A 12,500-nucleotide genomic window follows, 5' to 3' on the forward strand; every position below is an offset into this window, starting at 1 on the left:
CAGGTCTGTGGTGCCCTTAGATGTCCGGGGCTGCACGTGCGCTACACTGAATGGATCAGGGTGAGTCTACCCTTCGCCGACAGGTGCGGGTAACCCGCTGAACCCCGTTCGTGATAGGGATTGGAGATTGCAAATATTTCCCATGAACAAGGAATTCCCAGTAAGTGCGGGTCATAAGTTCGCGTTGATTAAGTCCCTGCCCCTTGTACACACCGTCCGTTGCTACTACTGATTTGATGGTTTAGTGAGGTCCTTGGATCGACCCAATCGGGGTCAGCAATGGCCCTGGCGGAGTGCTGAGAAGACAATCAAACTTGACTATCTAGAGGAAGTAAAAGTCGGAATAAGGTTTCCGTAGGTGAACCTGCGGAAGGATCATTAATGGCGGAGTGGCCCGAGTGACCGATGGTGCCAGCCTGAAGCCCTCGGCCACCTCCTGAAAGCACACACCGTAGGCACAGGGCCCGGCCCTGCCCTGGCGTGCCCCAGCTGGCGGAGCGGTCTGCAGCCACATGGGGTGCTTGGGTGAGGACTGGGACTTCGGAGGGCCTCTCCCCCTGGGAGGGCCTGACTGACGTGTGAAGGACTGGGGAGGGGGACGGCCCTTGTCCCCTGTCCCTCTCTGAGACGGAACCCAAGTTCACCTGGCATGACATCCCCCTCGGATGGGGGGAAATCAAATGGCAGTGCATCCCCCGGGTTGGTACTACCCTTCCCTTGAAAGGCCCTGGCGCCGGCTGGGCCCTCCCATGCCCGAGTCCCGGTCTGGGCTACCGGGGACTTGCCTTTCTCATGTGGCAGGGAAGCCTGGAAGAGAAGGGGCCAAGGGCCCTTGAGGGGACCTTTGGCTCCTCTGGGTGGGAGGCATGTGGGATGTGGAGCCAACTGGCTCTTCTCTACTGGCGCCTCCAACCCAGGCGAGGATGGTGGTGGGCTAATTGCCAGCCTGTCAGCATGGCTCGGAGCCGCCCGGCGACGGACGGCTGACGTGCAGGCGGAGCGACCTTCCCTCGTTGCCAGGTACCCGGTTTGATCCGGTCCCGTGTGGCCGGGCCGGGGGGTTTGAAGACTCGTGTGGTCCCTCCCGATGTTCCCGGGAGGGACCGGCGGCTGCGGGGCTTCCTGCTCCAGTCGCACTGGGATCCCCCTTCCTCTCCTGTGGGTCGAGGGGGACTCCCAGGCCGAGCGCTTGGCAATGTTTTTTTCTCCCAATGGTGCCGTCTGACTCCCAGAGGGGAAGCCTTGAACGGGGCAACCGGGCCGTCATGCCGTACAGGCGGTGGGCGGACGGTGTCACCTTCCTCCCACATCTCCTGCGTCCGCAGGTGGGCGAACGTTTTCAAAAAGTTGCCTGTGATTCTTGGCGGTGGATCACTCGGCTCACGTGTCGATGAAGAATGCAGCTAGTTGCGAGAATTAGTGTGAATTGCAGGACACATTGATCATCAACACTTCGAACGTACCTTGCAACCTCGGGTTCCTCCCGGGGCTACGCCTGTCTGAGGGTCGCTTGATCGTCAATCGCCCCGGGACTTCCCTGGGATGCGGTTGGGACTGTTGCAGGGTTAGCTCCGCTTCCTCTTGGTCCCCCCACTAAGTCAGACCCCCGATCGCCCGTGGCAGGGTCCCTCACCGGGTCCTGCCGCGGAGGTACGCCGCCAGCGTGCCTGGCCCCTGAGAAAGGGGCCTGGTGACTGGTTCGCCCTGGGACCCATCCCGGGGCACCTGTCTGCCTGCCGCACGTGGTTGTCTGTGGTGTCTCACCGGCTGCCAGTGCGCACGTGCCTTGGGCGCCCACCTCTGCGGCCGGCTTCCCGGGGAGGGCGAAACCCTTCCAGATGCAATCCGGGGAAAGAGGGCATGCGCTGCTGGGCCCCCCTGCTCCAGGAGGGGGGCCTGGCCTTCCCTGGCAACCCCCTTTGACGCTCCGGCATCATTCTTCCGACTACGACCTCAGATCGGACGTGGCGACCCGCTGACTTTAAGCATATTACTAAGCCTAGGAAAAGAAACTAACCAGGATTCCCCCAGTAACAGCGAGTGAAGAGGGAAGAGCCCAGCGCCGAATCCCTACCTGGCGGCGGGCGCATGAAATGTGGCGTACAGAAGACCGACTGGGGCGGATTGTTCTCAGTGCACCCCGACCGCGTTGCGCCGCCGGGCAGGGAGGCCCATGCCGGGCGCTAGCGGTCTGCGGTGATGTCGGATACCCACCCGATCGTGTATCAAGAGGGAGAGAGAGGACCAGATAGCTAGTCCGTATCCCCAAATTATATAGAGTTTAATCAAAAAGAGACTAGCTAAAGTTGAGGGAGGATTAACAAGATTTAGTATTTAAATCTAAGTGACTCAGTATTGTTTCGTCAAGGGGTAGTGACACCTGGTAGGTGTGCTCATGAAGCCCTCACCCACCAACCTAGTTGGTGGCATGCTTCATCATCGGGCCCACCCAGTGACACCTAGCGTGTCCCGGGTGTGCTTTGACGCCTGATTACAGCGGAGCAGGTATGTCGCTGAGTGTGCAGTGAAGGGTGTTTTGAATGTGAATTTAAAACGGCTTGGCGGAGGTCCCAGTACCCGAAGGTGGATTAAACTTTAATACCTGAGCCGCCGTCAGCGGTTAAAAATAAGGCTGTGGGATGTTAGAGGCGAGTTACGACCTCCCACATCCTGTGATGGGTCAACATGTTTCAGCCAGTGCCTTATGAATATGCTGGCTTTCTTCAGGACAGATTAAAAGGTGTGTGCAATTAAAACTAGTGGGTGTGTGATTCAGACTATGTGTCTACACGCCCTAAAGTGTTAATCTATGTGTGAGAGGGGGATTCCCTTCTCAAAAAAACACCTGTACATGTAACATGTAAGGACAAGGACAAAACATACAAGGGGAAAAGAGAGTCACTAAAAAGTATTGCATACATATTCATTACAGCCGACTTTATAGCGATGAGGGTGCAGGCTATAAGCGGCTAGGGTGTAATGATACTGGTGGTACCATTATTGTGAGAATCGCACTTGAATTTCGTTGGTGGGGTGGCTAAAGAAACGGTATTCACAATATTAGTGAAAAAGTGGTAAAGAAGAAAGGGAGCGCAGGAATACTTTCTTACGCTAGTTATAAGGAGTTTTGCTTCAAGGTTTTGAAGTGGCAAGGGGTTGGCCCTGTGAGGAAGAGAAAGGTGTTGCCACTAGGGTTAGGAGACCTGTAGGGGAGAAAAGTAGCGCTTACCCGTAGTAGAGTTGGTAGTTCGTCATACTCACAGCATTTCTGGCCAGAGCCTGCTTTGGACCTGTAGTGCCTCCTTTGCAGAACCGGTAAGTTATGGCCATTGCTGCTGGGTTTTATACTGCGGTCGATTGGGTAATTGTGCGCACCTGTATGATTAGAGAAATGGTAGATAGACTCGAGCTGCCGAGACATGATATTGCCCAGGTGCGTGGGGAGTGGTCGCGAGTCTTCGCGCATGCTCGAGGAGTTGTGGCCAGTTTGCGCGCATGCGCAGTGATTCTCGCTATCAAAGCGCATGTGCGAACGTTAGTGTTGTCTTCGCACATGCGCATTGGAGAGTTGCGCGCGCGATGTGCTAGTGTGCCTGTGCAGGCCATTATCGGCAGTGCTATTACACAGAGGGGCTTATAGAGTATGCGCATTCGTGTTAGAATATCAGAGTATCAGTGCCCTTAGGGGATTGGGCATGATACAGTGTGAATGAGTGAATAAAATGGGCAAATAAAATGGGCAGTGTGCCATCGGAGGGCTATCCTATTGTAGCGGTGCCAGGGTAATGTACAGAAGAGTCATAATCATGGGAGGGGATCCACAATCCCATATCTCAGAACTGTGAGGCTCTATCTCAAGGGAGATATTTTACAGGGGGGGATTCCAGTATATAGTGGGCAGGTGGGTTATGGGGATGTTAAGGAATTCCATGGGATGCATCGTTCAGACCATCAGTGGCAGTTGAAAGGTGATATATCCATCGCTGTTCTTTACTGAGAAGTTTCTTGTCATTGTCAATAGGGCTTTCTGGGATTTGTTCAATGACTGTCCAGTTGAGGTCATTGGGTGTATGGCAGTGGGTGATGAAGTGATTAGTAAGTCTACTGATGTTTTTCTTGCATCTTATGGTACTTCGATGCTCGGTTATTCTGGTTTTGACTTTGCGTGTTGTCATCCCCACATACCGGGGGCCACACATACATGTGAGGAGGTATATCACATTGCGTGAGTTACAGTTAGTGTGGTTCCGTTGAGTCCAGGTCTTGTTGGGTTCAAGGTTCAGAGTTTTGGTGTGGGTTGTGAGGTGACACACACTGCAGTCGTTGCAGGGGTAATGTCCAGTGATCTTGGGCAGGCCCCATGCATTGAGGACTGTGTTTGTGGGCAGCTTTGGTGGTAATCTCGGTCGGGTGCTCACCAGTTGATCTTTTAGATTGTTGCACCTCTTGTACGCAAATCTTGGTGCGTCCCATTTCCTCTGCCCGGAGTTGATTATTCTCCAATGTTTTTTGATGATTTTTGCTACCTCGTTGGATGCTGTATTGTAGGTTGTGACGCAGGTTATTGGTTGTTCCAGATCCTCCTTTGTGATGGTTTCAAGGAGTGCGTCACGGTTTTGGTTTCTCGCCCTTTTCTGTGTTTTGCGGATAATGGCTTTTGGGTAGCCACGGCTTGCCAGTTTGGTGGCCAAGTCTGCTGATTGTGATTTATAATCACTGACGTTGGTGCAGTTTCTGCGTATGCGGAGAAACTGGCCGAATGGTAAGTTTTCTTTGAGAGGGCGAGGGTGAAAGCTCGTGAAGTGGAGCAGTGAATTCCTCGCTGTTGGTTTGTAGTATGTGGTAGTGATAAGGGTCCGATCTTTGGCTGTGATGTCCAGATCTAAGAAGGGTAGTTGGTGGTTGCTTGCTGTGCTGGTGAAATTCAGATATGGGTCCCTGGTGTTGAGCCAGGTCATGAATTTGTCCAGGTCATCCTGGGAACCTTGCCAGATGACCAGAATATCATCAACATACCTGTGCCATTTCAGGATGTGATCACTGAACGGGTTGGTTTCCACAGAGATGTTAGTGCATTCAAAATGGTGTACTTATAGTCCTTTCACATAGTGGGGGATGCACACCAATTTTTAAACCGACTTTATTAATTCTTCCAAGTTAATCCATCCTTCGTTTTGATTGCGTGCAAATGAGATTTTTAGGCATGCCCTGCTGCCAATTGTTAAGAAACATATGAAAGGAGGGACTTCGCAGCCCCATATTCAAATGCACAGCTATGTGCCGCTAAGTATTGCGTGCACTACTTTTTACACTCCTTAGTTCAGATATAAATTTTAACCATTTTCTTCTATATCTTGACTCTCTTTTTTTTAAACGTTTTTGATCCATTGTTACAATCCACAACTGGGTAAAATGCCGATTTTCAGTCTTTAACATTCCAACTGTGCCAATCCAGGCCTTCATGAAAGAATGCGATGAATGCAAGAAGTCCTTTGTCAATAATCGTTTATTCAGTAGTTAAAAACCCAATGCATTTCGGGCCTCCATGTGCCCTTCTTCGGGGGTCACTACAAATAACAATACAATACAATCAGTCACTTTTAAAATCTGAAATATTTTGTGTTATAATGCACATTTGGCGCTGCGCTTAAAACAGAATAATTTTAACATTTATCTTAATACACTGCGTGCCCATGTTTATTCTTCAACCTTGGTTATAAAAGTACTAGGTTGTGAAGATACGGGGTGTGAGAGCAAATGTTCACCGTAGTAATTATTCAGCTGGTTCTATCGGTTCTAATCTCTCTTATCTGGCGTGCGCACAAGCTGAAACCCTTCCGTGGCCCTACGTTTGTATAGGCGTTTCCTCCATTAACCTTACGCGCTGTTAAATGCCTCGGTTTTTTACAACTGTTTGACAAGTGCTGTGCTTGAATCTTGATAACATGCTAAAAGTTACACAGTCGATATTTAGCGTTTCCTCATTACTACGTTTGCCACATAAAATATGCGCTCTGTCTCGCTAACGCTTACCCGGTTCTGCAGACTGTTAACATCGCGCGTCCTCATACTGATTGCTCACGCCGCTGTACTAAATTATTCACTGCCCACGCTATTTGAAGTTCTCCACCCTCGTGTTCACCCTCCCTATTCCTCCGTGGTCCTAGCGCCTTCTATTCCATCAATATTACTTACTCAAAATAAAATACATTTCCCAAGGTGCATCATTTTGCTACAAAGCGTGACTCACAAAGTGCATAAACATATAAAATGTAAAAGTCACTTAGATTCAGTTGCCAAAGCTCGCATCTTCAGTATATGTATTGATACTGTTGCGAGGGACTTCGATGTTAATTCCAATTGTGTATTTAAACAGTTCATGTTTCCCATTCGTCTCAATTCCTTAGTGGGGGTGCTATCCCTGGTTTTGGGCAAAGTTAAGACATTTCACATAGTGGGGGATGCACACCAATTTTTAAACCGACTTTATTAATTCTTCCAAGTTAATCCATCCTTCGTTTTGATTGCGTGCAAATGAGATTTTTAGGCATGCCCTGCTGCCAATTGTTAAGAAACATATGAAAGGAGGGACTTCGCAGCCCCATATTCAAATGCACAGCTATGTGCCGCTAAGTATTGCGTGCACTACTTTTTACACTCCTTAGTTCAGATATAAATTTTAACCATTTTCTTCTATATCTTGACTCTCTTTTTTTTAAACGTTTTTGATCCATTGTTACAATCCACAACTGGGTAAAATGCCGATTTTCAGTCTTTAACATTCCAACTGTGCCAATCCAGGCCTTCATGAAAGAATGCGATGAATGCAAGAAGTCCTTCGTCAATAATCGTTTATTCAGTAGTTAAAAACCCAATGCATTTCGGGCCTCCATGTGCCCTTCTTCGGGGGTCACTACAAATAACAATACAATACAATCAGTCACTTTTAAAATCTGAAATATTTTGTGTTATAATGCACATTTGGCGCTGCGCTTAAAACAGAATAATTTTAACATTTATCTTAATACACTGCGTGCCCATGTTTATTCTTCAACCTTGGTTATAAAAGTACTAGGTTGTGAAGATACGGGGTGTGAGAGCAAATGTTCACCGTAGTAATTATTCAGCTGGTTCTATCGGTTCTAATCTCTCTTATCTGGCGTGCGCACAAGCTGAAACCCTTCCGTGGCCCTACGTTTGTATAGGCGTTTCCTCCATTAACCTTACGCGCTGTTAAATGCCTCGGTTTTTTACAACTGTTTGACAAGTGCTGTGCTTGAATCTTGATAACATGCTAAAAGTTACACAGTCGATATTTAGCGTTTCCTCATTACTACGTTTGCCACATAAAATATGCGCTCTGTCTCGCTAACGCTTACCCGGTTCTGCAGACTGTTAACATCGCGCGTCCTCATACTGATTGCTCACGCCGCTGTACTAAATTATTCACTGCCCACGCTATTTGAAGTTCTCCACCCTCGTGTTCACCCTCCCTATTCCTCCGTGGTCCTAGAGCCTTCTATTCCATCAATATTACTTACTCAAAATAAAATACATTTCCCAAGGTGCATCATTTTGCTACAAAGCGTGACTCACAAAGTGCATAAACATATAAAATGTAAAAGTCACTTAGATTCAGTTGCCAAAGCTCGCATCTTCAGTATATGTATTGATACTGTTGCGAGGGACTTCGATGTTAATTCCAATTGTGTATTTAAACAGTTCATGTTTCCCATTCGTCTCAATTCCTTAGTGGGGGTGCTATCCCTGGTTTTGGGCAAAGTTAAGACATTTCACATAGTGGGGGATGCACACCAATTTTTAAACCGACTCTGTTTTAAGCGCAGCGCCAAATGTGCATTATAACACAAAATATTTCAGATTTTAAAAGTGACTGATTGTATTGTATTGTTATTTGTAGTGACCCCCGAAGAAGGGCACATGGAGGCCCGAAATGCATTGGGTTTTTAACTACTGAATAAACGATTATTGACGAAGGACTTCTTGCATTCATCGCATTCTTTCATGAAGGCCTGGATTGGCACAGTTGGAATGTTAAAGACTGAAAATCGGCATTTTACCCAGTTGTGGATTGTAACAATGGATCAAAAACGTTTAAAAAAAAGAGAGTCAAGATATAGAAGAAAATGGTTAAAATTTATATCTGAACTAAGGAGTGTAAAAAGTAGTGCACGCAATACTTAGCGGCACATAGCTGTGCATTTGAATATGGGGCTGCGAAGTCCCTCCTTTCATATGTTTCTTAACAATTGGCAGCAGGGCATGCCTAAAAATCTCATTTGCACGCAATCAAAACGAAGGATGGATTAACTTGGAAGAATTAATAAAGTCGGTTTAAAAATTGGTGTGCATCCCCCACTATGTGAAATGTCTTAACTTTGCCCAAAACCAGGGATAGCACCCCCACTAAGGAATTGAGACGAATGGGAAACATGAACTGTTTAAATACACAATTGGAATTAACATCGAAGTCCCTCGCAACAGTATCAATACATATACTGAAGATGCGAGCTTTGGCAACTGAATCTAAGTGACTTTTACATTTTATATGTTTATGCACTTTGTGAGTCACGCTTTGTAGCAAAATGATGCACCTTGGGAAATGTATTTTATTTTGAGTAAGTAATATTGATGGAATAGAAGGCGCTAGGACCACGGAGGAATAGGGAGGGTGAACACGAGGTGGGGAACTTCAAATAGCGTGGGCAGTGAATAATTTAGTACAGCGGCGTGAGCAATCAGTATGAAGACGCGCGATGTTAACAGTCTGCAGAACCGGGTAAGCGTTAGCGAGACAGAGCGCATATTTTATGTGGCAAACGTAGTAATGAGGAAACGCTAAATATCGACTGTGTAACTTTTAGCATGTTATCAAGATTCAAGCACAGCACTTGTCAAACAGTTGTAAAAAACCGAGGCATTTAACAGCGCGTAAGGTTAATGGAGGAAACGCCTATACAAACGTAGGGCCACGGAAGGGTTTCAGCTTGTGCGCACGCCAGATAAGAGAGATTAGAACCGATAGAACCAGCTGAATAATTACTACGGTGAACATTTGCTCTCACACCCCGTATCTTCACAACCTAGTACTTTTATAACCAAGGTTGAAGAATAAACATGGGCACGCAGTGTATTAAGATAAATGTTAAAATTATTCTGTTTTAAGCGCAGCGCCAAATGTGCATTATAACACAAAATATTTCAGATTTTAAAAGTGACTGATTGTATTGTATTGTTATTTGTAGTGACCCCCGAAGAAGGGCACATGGAGGCCCGAAATGCATTGGGTTTTTAACTACTGAATAAACGATTATTGACGAAGGACTTCTTGCATTCATCGCATTCTTTCATGAAGGCCTGGATTGGCACAGTTGGAATGTTAAAGACTGAAAATCGGCATTTTACCCAGTTGTGGATTGTAACAATGGATCAAAAACGTTTAAAAAAAAGAGAGTCAAGATATAGAAGAAAATGGTTAAAATTTATATCTGAACTAAGGAGTGTAAAAAGTAGTGCACGCAATACTTAGCGGCACATAGCTGTGCATTTGAATATGGGGCTGCGAAGTCCCTCCTTTCATATGTTTCTTAACAATTGGCAGCAGGGCATGCCTAAAAATCTCATTTGCACGCAATCAAAACGAAGGATGGATTAACTTGGAAGAATTAATAAAGTCGGTTTAAAAATTGGTGTGCATCCCCCACTATGTGAAATGTCTTAACTTTGCCCAAAACCAGGGATAGCACCCCCACTAAGGAATTGAGACGAATGGGAAACATGAACTGTTTAAATACACAATTGGAATTAACATCGAAGTCCCTCGCAACAGTATCAATACATATACTGAAGATGCGAGCTTTGGCAACTGAATCTAAGTGACTTTTACATTTTATATGTTTATGCACTTTGTGAGTCACGCTTTGTAGCAAAATGATGCACCTTGGGAAATGTATTTTATTTTGAGTAAGTAATATTGATGGAATAGAAGGCGCTAGGACCACGGAGGAATAGGGAGGGTGAACACGAGGGTGGAGAACTTCAAATAGCGTGGGCAGTGAATAATTTAGTACAGCGGCGTGAGCAATCAGTATGAGGACGCGCGATGTTAACAGTCTGCAGAACCGGGTAAGCGTTAGCGAGACAGAGCGCATATTTTATGTGGCAAACGTAGTAATGAGGAAACGCTAAATATCGACTGTGTAACTTTTAGCATTTTATCAAGATTCAAGCACAGCACTTGTCAAACAGTTGTAAAAAACCGAGGCATTTAACAGCGCGTAAGGTTAATGGAGGAAACGCCTATACAAACGTAGGGCCACGGAAGGGTTTCAGCTTGTGCGCACGCCAGATAAGAGAGATTAGAACCGATAGAACCAGCTGAATAATTACTACGGTGAACATTTGCTCTCACACCCCGTATCTTCACAACCTAGTACTTTTATAACCAAGGTTGAAGAATAAACATGGGCACGCAGTGTATTAAGATAAATGTTAAAATTATTCTGTTTTAAGCGCAGCGCCAAATGTGCATTATAACACAAAATATTTCAGATTTTAAAAGTGACTGATTGTATTGTATTGTTATTTGTAGTGACCCCCGAAGAAGGGCACATGGAGGCCCGAAATGCATTGGGTTTTTAACTACTGAATAAACGATTATTGACGAAGGACTTCTTGCATTCATCGCATTCTTTCATGAAGGCCTGGATTGGCACAGTTGGAATGTTAAAGACTGAAAATCGGCATTTTACCCAGTTGTGGATTGTAACAATGGATCAAAAACGTTTAAAAAAAAGAGAGTCAAGATATAGAAGAAAATGGTTAAAATTTATATCTGAACTAAGGAGTGTAAAAAGTAGTGCACGCAATACTTAGCGGCACATAGCTGTGCATTTGAATATGGGGCTGCGAAGTCCCTCCTTTCATATGGTACTTATAGTCCTGCCACGCTTGGGGCAAAAACGCTGCCCATAGATGTTCCGTTTGTTTGTAGATAAAAGGTGCCCTCATACTCGAAATAATTTTCTTTGAGGGCCAAAGTGGCACATGCCAGTATGAAACTCCTCGGAGTGTGGTAAGGCCAAGGGGATTCCTCTAAGATGTCGTGAAGAACTTTCAAGGTGGCATCCTGGGGGAGACTGGTGTACAGGCTCTCCACGTCTAACCCTACCAGCAGTTGTGTATCAGGGTCAAAGTCCATATTGTTTATGACCTGTAATAGATGTTTAGTATCCTTTATGTATGTGGGTGTTTTTTGCACCAAAGGATTTAAGAAAAAATCACAGTAACGTGATAACGGTTCAAATAGGGAGTTTATGCCTGACACAATAGGTCTGCCAGGTGGTGGGATTTTACCCTTGTGTACTTTGGGTACAGTGTAGAAGTACGGGGTCCTGGAGTGTTCAGGGCATAGGTATTCAGCTTCCCGTTTGGGAATATGTTCTGCATCTGCTGCCCTCTTGACAAGTGCAAGGATAGTTGCTCGTAGATTGGCTGTTGGATCCTGTTCCAACCTGCGGTAGTTCCTGTTGTCGCTTAAAAGTCTGTGACATTCAGTGTCATAATCTGTTTTGTCCTGCAATACGATGCCTCCCCCCTTGTCGGCTGGTTTTATGACCAGTGTGGCGTTATTTTGTAGGCGTTGTATAGTTTGTCTATCTTCCCAAGACAAATTGTTGAAGTGATTGGTCTGGTTAAGGTTCTCAATGTCATGGTATACTGCCTGTTCAAATGTAGTGATTTCGGCAGGGATGGTGGAAGGTGGTGGGACAAAAGTTGACTTGATCCTGAGACCCGTGATGTTGGGGTTCTCGTGGGGTTGATCACTTTCTGGGGTAGGTTTTTCAAAGAACGATTTCAATTTGAGTTTTCTGAAAAATTGCGCCAGTTCAACGTGTAGTCTGAATTTGTCGAGTCTGGCGGTTGGCACAAATGACAGTCCTTTTTCCAGGACTGACTGTTCTTTGTGAGATAACGGGGTACTGGATAAGTTAAATACCAGTGATGGCTGGGCGGTGGCGTTCAGTGTTTGCTCGGTCCCGGTGTTGCTTCTTTTGCCTTTTGGCGTGTGTTCGAGCTTACTGGGTTCTCTTCTTCGGCCCAGTGGACCTGTGTGTTGTGTTGGATTGGTCTTCGGCGGCCCCACGCCCTTCGGCCCTGTCCTAAAAAAGGAATGTGTGGGCCCTGGTTGCCCGTGAATAGCGGCATTGGTCCCGGGGGATACATTGTAGGGAAACCGTAGATGGGGTTCTGCATGTGACCGAAGTTAGGTGGGGAGCCGTAGAATTGGCTTTGTTGCCCTCCTTGCCAGGTGTTAGGCCAATGTTGTCCTCTTCGTCCTCTTCCACCTCCTCCTCGTTTTTGTGATCCGCTGCTGGAGTCACTGGAAATAGAACTATCGTCACCTGAAGAGTTGGACATATTGGTGTCCTTGGTTGGTGGTGTGTAGTCTTCTTCTGAGTACGGATACACTTTGGCAT

At 46.4% G+C, this 12,500-nt stretch overlaps 1 non-coding gene and 1 pseudogene across 1 annotated transcript; both read left to right on the top strand.

The window, feature by feature from the left end:
• Positions 1-381, top strand: part of LOC147711737 (18S ribosomal RNA) — a 1,794-nt pseudogene extending 1,413 nt beyond the window's left edge.
• A 974-nt stretch (positions 382-1,355) lies between these two features.
• On the top strand, positions 1,356-1,509 carry LOC147711738 (5.8S ribosomal RNA). The gene has a single exon (XR_015296145.1). It is a non-coding gene; the product is annotated as a 5.8S ribosomal RNA (ribosomal RNA).
• The last annotated feature ends 10,991 nt before the right edge of the window (positions 1,510-12,500 follow it).

The sequence above is a fragment of the Lissotriton vulgaris genome, chromosome 5 (assembly GCF_964263255.1).
Source record: "Lissotriton vulgaris chromosome 5, aLisVul1.2, whole genome shotgun sequence".
NCBI classification, from domain to species: domain Eukaryota; kingdom Metazoa; phylum Chordata; class Amphibia; order Caudata; family Salamandridae; genus Lissotriton; species Lissotriton vulgaris.